Source organism: Lissotriton vulgaris, chromosome 8, assembly GCF_964263255.1.
Source record: "Lissotriton vulgaris chromosome 8, aLisVul1.2, whole genome shotgun sequence".
NCBI lineage: Eukaryota > Metazoa > Chordata > Amphibia > Caudata > Salamandridae > Lissotriton > Lissotriton vulgaris.
In genome coordinates, this window is record NC_141696.1 from 79,897,610 (window position 1) to 79,912,014 (window position 14,405).

Here is a 14,405-nt window from a genome sequence, read left to right on the forward strand (position 1 = left end):
GAAGTGGAACAGATTCATGGAAAGGAATGGCATAGATGCCAGGCACACGGCTATTTACCACCCAGCCGGCAACGGCTTAGTCGAACGCTTTAACAGAGTGGTGATGGGCTCAATCCAGGCTGCAATAGCCGATGCCAAAGACTGGGAGGCGGAGATTTGGCACATGATCTGGGCGTACAGGATAACACCTACCAGTACAGGATACAGCCCGTTCCAAATACTCCGAGGCAGAGAGCCCTTCACACAGGACAATCGAGTGTGGAAAGAAAAGACAATTACCAGTGAATGGTTGCCCGCGGTGGTGCGAGCCAACCTTGAGAAAGCCCAAGCAGCTTACACTGAACACTACGATCGCAGGCGGAATGTACGAGACACAGGATTAGAGAAAGGAGAATGGGTGCGAGTGAGGTTGGCTAACGTGCAGAGGAAGGGAGCGAGTAAATACAGCAAGCCTATGCAAGTGAGAGAAGTAAGAGGCAGAGTGGCCCTACTGAGTGATGGCAATGTCTGGTCACAAGACCGCATGGCAAGATGTAACAAGGTTTTGGACTGGAATCAGAGAACCACGGACTGGGAGGATGAAGGAACAGAGTTGGCTGCGCAAGAGGCTCCGGAAGGAGTGCTTGAGGAGGAAGGAGTAGAAGCACAGGAGCTAGAGACAAGAGAGCACGAGTTAGAGTGGATGGCCCGAGGAAGTAGCGGAGAAGGAGAAGCAGGCGCGGCCGCGCAGGAGTCAGAAGGAAGTAATGAATGTGAGAACACCAGCACCCCGGTAAGACTGACCCGAAGTGGAAGGGTGGTGGTAAAACCAGCAAAATACAAAGACTATGAGTTGAACAGTGGACAATGAGGGACTATCTCCACGTTGGGTAAAAGGGGGAGATATGTAGTAGCGCGCACTAGTGTACGCACGTCACGTAAGCCACGTGACGTGACGCGCCCGCGCAGGGATACGCAGCTGCGTAGTGGGTTGGCGCGGAAGACCGTTAGATCAGTTGAGGCGTGGCGCTCTTCAGGGATAGACGTGTCTGAATAAAGACTATTAAATATATATGAGTGCAGCGTCATCATTGCTGGGTATTACACAACATTACAATGATGAATAGCAGCCACACTAGTATAGAACATGGCCAAAACACATTTCCAAAGTTAATAGCTCTGTATAAATTAGGCCTATTGGGTTTGCCAATGCTTGTTTTCTTAAGAAATCAGGAGTCTCCCGTCTGAGGCAGGTTTATTTCCCTGTGCGCACGATTTGTCCACATTGTCGTACTAAAAGCAAGCCAAGGGATTGAGCAGACTAAGTCCCTACAGCTTGGTTTTACAAAGGACCATTAGAAACAGAAACCAGGGCCCCCGGGACACCATGCCTTTCTCGGTACCCCCGGGGTATCTTTAAGAGTGTGAAATCGTTCCTCCCCGCTTTCCTTCGTCTCCACCGTTACGCACCTGGCGACGTGACGTCGCGTTTGAGACCACGCCCCTTGGAGGGGAAAGATTGCCTGAGGCTAAGATGGCGAAGGACGGCGGCGAGTGTGCGAGGGTTTGAAGAGGTGGAAACGGGCGACCCAGGGCCCCCGATGACGGGAGCGAGGGGAGGACAGAGCCCCGCCCTCCGCAGCACCGAGGGTCTCCGGGAGCGGACAGGGGCAGCACACGGTGAGGAGCGGGGCGAGGAGTGCGTGGGGAGCCCGGGATTGTGGCCAATGCAGCTCCGCCCTTGAGAGCAGGACCACCCGCGGGGGAGGCAGCGCGGCCCCGCCCGGCACTGCACTCCGATGACAGCTCTGCGCCCTCCGGGGCTGTCAGCAGGTGGCGGGGCTCCTGGCACTGCTGTCTCCAGCGCCTAGCAACCGCAGCTAGCACTGCAGCGTCCATCGGTACTGCACCCTCAACCACTGCCCTCTACAGTGTCCATCTGTACTGCCCCCTCAACCACTGCAGCATCTAGCACTGCTGCCTCCAGCACCTGCCACCTACCATTGCTCACTGCAGCCTCAACTGCCCCCTCAACCACTGCTATCTACAGCACTGCAGCGCCTTGCACTGCTGTCTCCAGCGCCGAGCAACCGCCACCTACCACTGCCCTCTACAGCACTGCAGCGCTCATCTGCACTAACCCCTCAACCACTACCCTCTACAGCGTCCATCCGCACTGCCCCCTCAACATTTCTGTCTACAGCACCTAGCACTGCTGTCTCCAGCGCCTAGCAACTGCAACCTACCACTGCCCTCCACAGCACTGCAGCGTCCATATACACTCCCTCCTCAACCTTGCCGTCTATAGCACTGCAGTGTCCATCTGCACTGCCCCCACAACCACTGCTGTCAACAGCACTGGAGCACAATGCACTGCTGTCTCCAGTGCCTAGCAACGCGCCACCGACCACTGCCCTCTACAGCACTGCAGTGCAGGAGGGAGCAGGCCTCGATGGCGTGTAACCTGATACTGAACTCTCTAACACGTTGACATCTAGCACTGCTCACTACGCAGAAAACTGGATCATTAGCACAACTCTGTAAAGCCCTGTACCCGAAACAGTGTAGTGCAGTACTGCACTATATAATAGTTGCTCTTTATACAGCATTGCCCTGAACCACCTAATATTGTCTTGTACAGCACTGATCCTTTCTGCAGTGTCTCCTCAAGCACAGCAGCACTTAGCCCGGCTGTCTGTCTGCAGTATTGCACAACTTAGCCTTGCATTTTCCGGCATTACAATACCAAGCACTGCACCACCTGTCATAGCTATTCAAAGCACAACACCTACCACTGCTCCCTACAGTACTGCACCACATTCCACTGCTCACAAAAAAACACGACACAACAGTATTACTGCCATCTATGCTACAACACCACCTAACATTTATTTCTACATCACTTCACCACCTAGCACTGAGACAGCACTAAACCAGCCAACACTGCTCTCTTAAATGCGGTCACTGAGCCACCTAACACTGGCCTTTTGTATCATTGCTCCACCTACTGCAACTCTCTACAGCACTTCAAAACGTGGCACAGCAGCACTTACACTTCTCTCTACAGCATAGCTTCCTAAAGTGCTGACACTGTACCAGCTAACACTGATCCTTCATGCACTGTCGCCTCAAGCACACACCAGCGAGCCTTGCTCTTTATAGCATTGCAACTCCTATCACTTCCCTTTCCAGCACTGGCCAACTATCGCCCCACCACCTAATACTGATGTTGGGGCGGAAAAGTCCTCCGCATGCACCCCTAAGTGCCCTAACGTTACTGATGTCTGGCTCCCTACTGCTGAATTTTGTTGTCATGGGTAAGCATGAACCATGTGTGTGCACCATGACGGGCCTCTCTCACTGATTGCAGTCTTGTTAAGACTCAAAGGGGTGCCCAAAGTGCTAACCTCATAGTGGTTAAAGGCTACTATCTTTACCATGAGTTAAGCAGCATGGGCACAGCGGTGGCAGCATATCGTGTATTTAATTATCAGTAGAAGTGAACAGGTCCTTGTTAACCCGTGTCACTGGAGTGAGGCCTAAGGGCTCATTCATTCAAAGTTCCGCTGCTGTGTGCTTAACTCACTCCTTTGCCTACATCAGGTTGTTTTGAAGTACTGCTTAGTGCAGGAGTGGAGTACCTGCCCTGAGTGTATTGTATGCCTGTGAGTGGTACAATACATGGAGGATGTAGTTGTATGCAGTGTGTGCATGGTTAATGCATGTGCTGTATGTTTTCCTGTGACTGGTACAGTACATGAAGGGTATAGGGCATAGGGTAATGCAGTACATTCATGGTAAATGCATGTGCTGGATGTATGCATGTCTAAATGGTACGGGAAGAATACTGTAGCGTGCAGTGTGTGTATATTAAATACATGTACTCAGTGTATGTGTTCCTGTGAATGGCACAATACGTGGCACTACGGGTTCCATTTTGGGAAACTCAGGCCTCCGTGTTGAAACGTGAGGAGGTAGGGGAATCCCATACCGCCCCCCCAAAAAAGATTTGCGTATTATTGCATTCCTGAAAGCTTGGTGGGATGGGACATAATGGATAGGGGAGAGCCAGGCCTTCCCTGTACACTTCAAAGGGTGCTTTTGTATTCAGAGAGAGGTCACAAGGGATATGGGCACATTGAGGAAGTAGATGGGGCTGATAACCAAATCATAAAGAGTACCGCTGAGGCCCTGGGCTGACCTTTTGATACACACATTACTGTGGCTGACATCCAGGTGTGAGCTCTATTCACTCCCATGGCTGTGTTTTGGGACTATCCGATTTGGAGTCGTTCCTGCTGTGATAGACTGCGTTCAAGAGGCAGAGAGGGCAAAGAAGTGGGAACTTTAAAAAGAAGCAGACACTCAGCATACATTGCAAACACTCAGACTCTTAAGTAAAATTTGGTGTCTGGAAGTGGACTATAAGGGGAGCTTGAGAACCCCACAATTGTCAACTGACAAGCAGCGGGAAGGACTGTGCAAGGAAGAGAGACTTCCACCGCTGACCAGGACTATGGGGCCAAGGCCTGCTAGTCTTCCTGCCGGGTTAGAGGAAATCACCCAGGGAATCGAAGACCACCTGCCCTGGAGCACCAGCACCTGCCTGCTTGCAGAAGTGTCGCGTCCAGCGCTAGCGCCCGCCCTCCAGTGTCGCGTCCAGCGCTAGCGCCCGCCCTCCAGTGTCACGTCCAGCGCTAGCGCCCGCCCTCCAGTGTCACGTCCAGCACTAGCGCCCGCCCTCCAGTGTCGCGTCCAGCGCTAGCGCCCGTCCTCCATTGTCTTGTCCAGTATTTGCACCTCCAGTGTCGCGTCTAGCGCCCTCCCTCCAGTGTCGCGTCTAGTGCTAGCGCCCTCCCTCCAGTATCGTGTCTAGTGCTAGCGCCCGACCTCCAATATCGCGTCGAGTGCTAGCGCCCGCCCTCCAGTGTCGTATCCAGGGCTGCACTCTTACTTTAGTGTTGCGTACAGTAATGCACCCTCTCTTCAGTGTCACATCCTGTGTCCCTCCACCAGTGCCGAACCCTCCATCCAGTGCCACGTCCTGCGCTTTACCCTCTGTGTTGCTTCTAGTACTGCGCCCTCCACTGTGTTGCTTTGAGCACTGTACTTTCGAATCACAGCATGGACTTTCACCCCATTCAGTAATACTGTTACACTATATCATATTGGGCTGCTATCTTCCCTGCTTCCCCAGCGCTGCTTTCTGTTTGGCTGGGTGGTGGGAGAGAGTTATTAAAGATGTATAATAGACTGTCACCGTTGCAATGTGTAGGAACAAGTGTTTTGTTTTTTAAACCGGTTCTCAGAGCCTGAATACCGTGAAACTTGTGGGCAGCTGAACAGTGAGTAAGTGCATACTGTTCTCTGCACTGGTGGAATAAGGTGGCACCCTTACGCAATGCCTAACCCCATCTTGGCGTCTCCTGTTCCCACTCTGCCTGCACCAGCAGTCTGCTGTCATTGAGTGGCTATGCACACAAGCAGAGGTTGTCATGTATGTGCCCTGCTAGAGAACGTTGTGAAAAAGGATAAACGTTTAACTATAGCCAAGATAACAAATGAACATGCTTTAGTTTGTGCAGTCTTAAGTAAGCAGAGTGATGTGTTGGTGCTGCTAAGCAGAAGACGCAGGATTTAGTGGTCCGCGCAGGAGATGCTAACTTTCTTAGTTACAGGCAGAATATGCAGGGTTTGTTGATGAGAAGAGTGTTAGAGAATGCTGTTTAAGGGTGATAATTGGAAGATGCTGTATTTGGTTCGCTTCAGAAGTCGCTCTGTTTTGTAGGGGACAGAGGATACAGGATTCATTTGGTTTAGGGTCAGAGAGTGGTGTGCTTGGTTGAGGGCCAGAGGATGCTTAAACCGTTCTGTAGACCTGTGGTGGACCACAGAATCACTGTGACATGATGATATGATTCTTGGAAAACTACAGACTGCTTGTTTGGAGGCCTTCTATTTAAGAGTTACTGCCCACTGTTGAGGGCAGTAACCGTTTTTAAAGGCACCCTAACTCGCGTTTGCTGCTCAGGTCAACATGGAGTCAAGTGTCTTTAACAACTATCCTTGCCCAAGTCAGAAGGGCTCTAAGGCTTTAAGAACATTCTGCCCATTAATGTGAAAATTCCACCAGCCCTTATGGGCCCTGAGTCACTTCATTGTCTTCAATAGGGTTGTGAACATGCCAGTGGTCTAATATTTATATGTGATGGTTCATTGAACTAACCCTTCACTGCAGAGACTGGAGTTTAACTTAAAGAGCACAACAGGTTTCTATTCTGGAGGATCCACTCGTATGGTATCCCTTTGTGATGCATTAAGAACCTGAGCTGTCTTGTTAGTTGTAGGCCGTATTGGCGAAATACTACTACACGCTTGTATTAACTTAGCCTGCCTTTTTGAAGGCCCTTCCGTAGACTCCGCACCTGCTGGCTCCGACTCCTCTCCTGGCTGCTTTTCTAAGCGCTCTGCCACAAGTTTTGTTTCCCATCATTAGGTGGAAATGATCCCTCCAGTGTCTGCTTGTGTCTTGGGAGACAGGCTGGCAGCTGTCTTACCAACAGTACAATGGATTGTGACTCTTGTAACTTCTATTGCGCTGCCAGATGTGGAGGGATTACATGCATGCTGGCAGGTGTTTTGTGAAAGTGAGTAGTGGGTACTCATTTCAGACATAAACTAACAAGGATTTTTTTCCATTTTAATCGAGCACTGGGGACTTTATCCCATGCACGATACAACGCATGCAGCGGCTGAAAGAGTAGACTTTTTTTTTTAAATGGTTATTATCTTAACCCAAATGTGTTCTGTTTCACCATGTCGGCTGTCGCGCCTGCTAAAAAGGTATGGTTTTATAACCTTTGAGCTGAGTTGTGGACAGTTAATTCATTGTGATGAGGAGTTCTTCATAGTTCATTCCGTCTTTAACTCCTACATTGGAGCAGCGTTATGGCGGTCCTTATGGATTACGAGCATGTTGTTCCAGATCCTGGGTGCATAGGTGGAAAAGATCTCTGCCACGTTTATTTAACAAAATATATATTTTTACATTGTTTCTTTAGTCTGCAGTGTATTAGTGTCCTAGTTACGGGTGCCCGGAGAACTCCCAAATATGATGAGCTTGTCTGCAAGATAAGCAGGGGTGCTGGTCGTGATGGCTTGGATGCCACTGGTTATAGTGTGGTTTGACAGTGCAATTGTCGCCAGACAATTATGTGAGCCTCACGAGAGTGGCTTTGGCTTCACCCATATATTGGGAGTCAGGACTACATGTTTTGATTGGTCTGAAGCTGTGTGTGTCCTAAAAAGTGCTTCATGCTGCTGTGATTGTTCAGTTTATGTACCCATCTGAGTGAGCTTGAACGTTTAAGGGCAGCCACGTGACACTATAATCTTATTAAAGTGTCTTGGATAACTTATGATGCTTTTCTCTGGCTGCAGCTGCACAGGTGGGAGGAGGCAGTCCTTAACCTATGTGGATTTTTAGGTCTAGCTTGACAGTGGAACTGTCACCTGACATTTTAACCTACACCAATTTTACTCTACAGTTTTTTGCTTCCACACAAAAACATACATATCTGTTCCAATGCTATCTACTTGTAATGCTTCACATTGTCATACAACATTTCTTTAAAACCAGACCTATTGGCATTGCCAATGCTTGGGTTTTAAGATTATGAGGGCTGAACACGGAAAGCCAATGAAGTTCCATCAGGATTGGGGCTGGGGTGCTTTTATGCAAATCAGAAAAGTACAGACCCAAAACTGAACCACAAACACATCACACAAAGTAAAAACTTGCTCAGACGATGCCATGTTTACTTGGGAAACAGAGGATAGAGCATCAGGTACTAAAAGCACCAAAGTGATATACTTTAAATATACAAATTGCTCTTCAGATACTTCTTACACATAATAAGGTGACAAGAGAGGACGGATGATGGTGCTTTTTTAGAGTGCTTTCCATAGAAAGCTATCAACAGATACTCATTGGATGGAGGTGTCATCAGAATTACATTGTATGTGTCACTATGATCTTTGCCTTTTTTAAGGAAGCTTCATTTAATGGGTTAGATTTTCTGATCTTTCTTACTGCTTTAAAGATGGTCCGAGTTCTGTGTATTCTGGGATGTGTAATAGGAACACAGTTAAGGATACTCTGTATGTGTTTACTGTGTACAAAGTGGTACCAGCAATGTGAGTTGGTCCCTTGATTATGTGACGAAATCCTAGGGGGTTCTGGTGTGAGCTCCTTTGAAGGCGTTTTTGTTGGGAGGTGTATCCACATAACCATTAAAATCTCCCATCAGGAGGATCTTCTGCTGCAGGGCTTGGGCCGGTCTTGGGGGTGGGAATGATTCAGCAGATAAAATATTGTTCTATTTTCTTTCAGTATGTCTATTTTATATATGTGATACCCATCATGTGGGATAATATGCAAGAAATCATTAATACTTGTAACTGGTGATGTTATTCCAATTATTATTTGACATCCATAAATATTTAAGATCGCTACTGTATTGTTTTAATCATCTTAACAATTATTTGTGCAAAATACATATGAATTATTTTTCCAAAATCATTTAATACAAAGAGATTTCATACGCCCCCGTGGACGTACGGACACTTTCCCCATGCTTGATTTCCGTAAGAAATTGAATACTTTTATTTTTTTAACATTGCATCTCCTTTCCACCTTGTTCTGTGACATTTTAGCTTTTAGTTACTGTTGTCCTTTTAACATCACCTATTGTGTTCATAAATGGCATCATAAACAACATCATTGTACATTCTTTGATCAATAAAATATAACATGACCTAACATAATATATTTCACAATTATGTACGTTTGATAGTGGCCCTGATCTGAGCAGGACACCAGCATAAAACTTACACTCAAACAATCAATCAGCCATACCCATATTTATTATGCACTATGGACTTGGTAGGCAGCTCTATCTGAGTTGTTTTTCTCTGGTCTAAAACTCATACTGCTTAAACTACTAGGTGTTGAATCATACAAACAGCATCAATACTGCTTAAACTACTAGTTGCTGGATCATACAAATAGCAACAATACTGCTTAAACTACTAGTTGTTGGATCATACAAATAGCAACAGTACTGCTTAAACTACTAGTTGCTGGATCATACAAATAGCAACAATACTGCTTAAACTACTAGTTGTTGGATCATACAAATAGCAACAGTACTGCTTAAACTACTAGTTGTTGGATCATACAAATAGCAACAGTACTGCTTAAACTACTTGTTGTTGGATATATATATGTGTGTGTGTGTGTGTGTATTTTTTATATATATATATAGTTAGGACCTAATTTCCATAGGAAAAGCTTTTTTTGATTTACCAATATCTTTGGCGCCGTTTGACGAATCTTTGCAATTTTTCAAAACTAATGGCCCGCTCCAGTCACCTCCTTTCTTGCAGGTTTCGGGGTGATTTTTCAAGCGGGGGCCAAGAAAAAAGGGGGGTCCCAAACGCATTTTCTCCATGTTAAGTTTTCATAGAACCTTTGTCACTTCTACAGCCCGAACTGCTGAATGGAACTACGCCAAATTTGGCAGAGAGGTAGCTCTTGGTTCAGGGTGCACTCTTTGCTTTAAATGTTGTAAATGCGTTGAGTAATTAATGAGAAATTTTAAAATAAAAAATATTGATATCTGGTGACCGAGAAGGATTCGCGAACCCTCCCGATCACGAGATTCATACTGATTGGCTGCCAACATTTCAAACCAAGAAGTGTTGCAGCCATCTTGTGACTCCGTACAACCAAGTCACCAGAAAACAGTAAAAAAAAAAAAAAGATAAATAACAAGATAAGGGGGCAGGGTAGAAACACCCTGGCTCCCTTGGCCAGCTCCGCGGATCCCACGGGGACCCTCTGGTCCCAAAAAAGCTTTTTTAAAAAGAATTCCAACCTGAGTCGTGCTGGGTGCGCATATCCGGTAGAAAATAAAAAAAATTAAAAACGAAGCACAGGCTTCCGCGCTTCATTCTCCGTAAGCACCCGGGTGGGCAAGGTCCTGGGGCAATCAAAATGTATGTAGCTGGGGCCCAGGGTTTTTTTTGTTTTAACTGTGGAGGGGGCTCCTGCCCCCCACACTGCCCAAGGGACCTCCACCTCCCCAGGGCTTTTGTTATTATGGGGGCGGCTCGTGGCCCTCCCAAGCCTCGGGAACCGCCACCTCCCTGGGGCACTTAATATTGAAATGTGGGCGTACGTTGCGGGCCCCGGGAACCATTGCCTCTCTGGGGCGAAACTTCACGTTGGGAGGGGGGCCACGTGCCGACCCCCTCCCACCTGGAGCCCTCCCTCTATGGCTCTTGGGACCGTCACCCCCCAGGGCAGGCGGCAATGTCCCGGGGTGCCCACCCCAGGACACTAGTTTGCAATGGCAGGGCGGGAGCACAGCGCCCGCCCTGTCATTGTAAACTCTGCTTTGCTTCATGGAAGCGAGAGCAGGAAACCTTCCCTCGCTTCCATGAAGCAAAACAGTATTGCTTTTCCACAAGGGGAGCTGCATGTCGGCTCCCCTTGTCCAAAAGCAATACTGGGTCCCGCAGGAGGCTGGGAGCCGGCTGGGACCGCGGGGGCATTGGGGCTCCTCCCGCAGTCCCCAATGTAAGGTCCGGCCCCGGGGGACGGGGTCCCCGAAGCTGAAATCGGCTTCGGGAGGAAGGCCGCGCAACCCCCTTCCCGTTAAAAAAAATATATATAAAGAATAATGGCAGGCCCTGGGGGATGGGGTCCCCAGGGCCCAGAAAATATTGGGTGAAAGGGAGCCACACAGCCCCCCTTCTAACCCCCCCAAAAAGGAAAAAAATGACATCTTGCTGGTGGCCCGCCCCCTCCCTGCAGCACCCTGCAAACGCGCCTCCCAGCGCATTGTGGGTTGGGACATTTAGTCCCCTAGATCCTTAAGAGTCCTTAGGGGCTAACTAGCTCACCAGGTAACTCCAGTAAGCCCCATACAGTGGGATTGCTGAGAAGTGGTCTGAGGCCACACCCTTTTTTACTCCACTCTGCAAATGCGCCTCTTGGCGCACTGCTGGTGTGGCGATGAGGTCCACATGTGACCGGAACAGCTCGGGACTAAAGTGTACTTCATCCCCCAAGCACCAGTGCGGCAGCAGACGTGTTTCCAGAGTGGTGGTAAAAGGGGGCGTGGCCTCCGACCACTCTCAGCAATCCCGCTGTCTGGGGCTTACTGGAGGTACCTAGTGGTCTAGTTAGCCTCCTGGGACTCTCAGGATTCAAGGGAACTTAATCCGCCAACCAAGAACGTGCCTGGAGGCTGGTTTGCTGAGTGGTGGAGAAAGGGGGCGATGCCTGTGTCCATCTGTCGGCATTCCCACTATCTGGGGCGTTCTGGAGGTATTGGGTAGGCTAGTTGGCCCCTAAGGACCCCCAGCATTGAAGTGGACTTTAATCCCCATCCAAGAGCGCGCCAGGGAGTGCGTTTGTAGAGTGGTGTGGAAAGAGGGTGTGGCCTACTAGGACAACTTAGCAATCCCGCAGTGTTGGACTTACTGGAGGTAATAGGAGAGGTAGTTGACCCCCAAGGTTGACCTGGTGGCCAACTACCCCTCCTGTTACATCCAGTCAGTCCTACACAGTGGGATTGCTAAGAGGTCTTCGGAGGCCACGCTCACATTTCTGCACCATTCTCCAAACGCGCATACTGGCACTGTACCGGTTGGGGGATGACAAGGTTAGTTGCTATTAGAAGTTAACCTCATTGTTTTATACTCGTTTTAAATCACGTTCTTTTTGTGCACTGCGCCGCAGGTCTTAATGTTTACAGCTCTGTAACTATCTTGTGTGCCAGAAAATTGTAAGGGCAACTGTTTTTGGTTAAATTGTGCATTCTGCGTTCTATGAATGGTGACACAGGGGTACTTAGGACGCTTATCTCGCTCCTAATTTTGGGACTTTAGCATCTTCTGCGTCTGCTCCCCAGTCCACCACACCTTTTGCTGATTGTGTGGAGGGAGCGCTGACGCAATATTTCCCCCACACTTCCTGTGGGATAATAACGGCCGCCATTTTGTTAAAGAGACGGTCTAGTCTCTTGCCACATGACCCAATAGCATTGCATAAATGGAGGGAAGGGCGCTGATGCACAGCAGGTGTGCCGGTGGTGCGCCAAAGGCAAGACCGTCTGCGCCAGTCAGCGCCCGACATGCGACCATCACCGGCCATGTTGCCAGTTTCCAACCAGGTAGAATATTTTCAGCAAATTCTTTGCATGAATTGAATACCAATAAACATTGTGAACACTACATAGAAGTCAACAAAATCAGAGGCCCGATAACATGCCGGAAATGTCAGCTATAGATACCATTTTACGAATCTTTCAAAACAAGGGATGAAGTAAATGGAGTTTGTCATCAGGCATGTATGAGGGGGGGTCTAATCAATGCTCGATCTTTACGTAGATATTAAAGAACTGATAATTGATAATGACTTAGACTTCTTATGTGTTACTGAATCCTGGCTAAAAGAAGACTCTTATCTAAATATTGCGGCCGCCCTGCCACCCAACTTCACATTATGTAGAAAAGACAGAGAGGACAGTAGGGGGGGGAGTAGCCATCTTACATAGAGAGACCCTACAATAGAAACCTTTCACCTTACAAGGGCTTAGAGGAGCAGAAAATATGGGCTTTTGTTGTGCTATAAATAATTACTTCTCCTTCTCTGGGGCCTTAATATATTCCCCCCCCCCCACTCGCCCAGGCAACAGTAATTCCTTCTTGGACTCGTTAGGGGATGGTCTCAGCGAAGAATTGCTCAGATATTCAAATGTGTTGCTGCTTGGAGATGTTAATCTGCATCTGGAATGTAGCGATAGCCCAGGGGTTACTTCCTTCCTGGAAACGTTCACTTTGCTGGGCATGAAACAAGTGGTCCAGGGACCAACAGGTAGAGCAGGACATACGTTGGATGCTGTCTGTACCAACCTCATCTCACTCCAATCCCACAGGTCTGGTCTGACCACTGTTTTATTCCATTAGCCTTTCCAATCCCTAACAAGGACCGTGCAGCTACGAAGAATAACTCATGGGCACCGAGGCGGATATGGCATTTATTAGCCACTAATCTTTCCTTACCATTATTCGCCCAAGACACGGTTCCAACACTTAAGGGGGAACCTGAAGAGGACTCTCGCTGGTTCCACATTTGGATCATGTGTATAGGCGAAGAATTAGCTCCGACTGGGTGCACGGTCAGAATGGGTAAAAGGAAAATTCATAATGATCCATGGTTTGCAAAAGAACTGGAGGGACTTCCTCTGCATTGTAAACAGCTAGAACGCAGATGGAGAAATGGATATGAAGGATCCAATCTACAGACCCTTAAAACCTTCAGGAAATAATATCATCCAGCTATTAAATTAGGGAAAAAAAGAATATTTCCATAATAAAATAACTCTGGCAAAGCATAATCAAAAAGAAATCTTTAAAATTGTAAAATCCTTCACAGATCCCAAAGGCTTACATGAAGAAATCCCCCCCCCCCCTCAGAAGTTATGCAACGAAATTGCATTATATTTTGAAGATAAGATCAAGGCCATTCAAATGAAGTTTGAGACCTATAGTCCCTCAGAGCACATTGAGGGACAGGTGCCAGAATATAGCGAGGGCAGTCCTGGCCTCCAAGCCTTTCAAAATTCCAAGTTACCCCAGACCAAGGAGGCGATATTGGCCTGTAAATCGGGCTCCCCATTGGATGGATGCCCGCCGATCATTCTCTACATCATATCATCGAAATTGTGAATCCGGTGATTAACAATATTGTGAATTCCTCTATCCATCGGTATTGTACCGGATGAATGGAAATTTGTCACAGTTAAGCCACTTAAGAAAAAACAGAATGTAGATTCATCTAACCTGTCTAATTATAGGCCCATATCCCTGTTACCAATCCTAGGTAAGATAACAGAGAGAATAGTGTATAAAAAGAACTCTCTAGTTTCTCTGAGTCAACCCCGATTTTCCTTTCCAGCCAATCCGGCTTCCGGCCAAAACATTCGACTGAATCGGCGTTACTCGAGATATCGGACACTCTGAAATTTATAACAGACAACGGCAAGAAGGCAGTTTTGATGCTTTTGGACTTGTCTGCCGCATTTGATTCCATCTCGCATCATATCCTGCTAGCCAGATTGAGATCTTGTGGCATTTCTGATTCTGCATTGGCATGGATTACATCCTTCCTGTCAAATAGGGAAGCAGGTCGTCTCGTTGGGATCTTTTCTCTCAGCGGCACGCACTGTTTCTATGGGGGTCCCACAGGGGGCTTCTATTAGTCTATTTCTATTTAACATATATATATAGCCCCACTTATCTCGTTGATTTCGACTTATGGGATCGAAATTACATCTTAGGCTGATGACACTCAG

At 47.9% G+C, this 14,405-nt stretch overlaps 1 protein-coding gene across 2 annotated transcripts in view; it reads left to right on the forward strand.

Moving 5' to 3' along the window:
* Positions 1–1,471: 1,471 nt before the first annotated feature.
* FHIP1B (FHF complex subunit HOOK interacting protein 1B) overlaps positions 1,472–14,405 on the forward strand; it is a 449,140-nt gene continuing 436,206 nt past the window's right edge. The window contains exon 1 of one of the 2 annotated variants that reach the window (XM_086933723.1): positions 1,472–1,659. The gene's annotated coding sequence lies outside the window, so the exon portion shown is untranslated. The remainder of the gene's footprint in view (positions 1,660–14,405) is intronic. The other variant, XM_086933726.1, reaches the window with a different exon arrangement.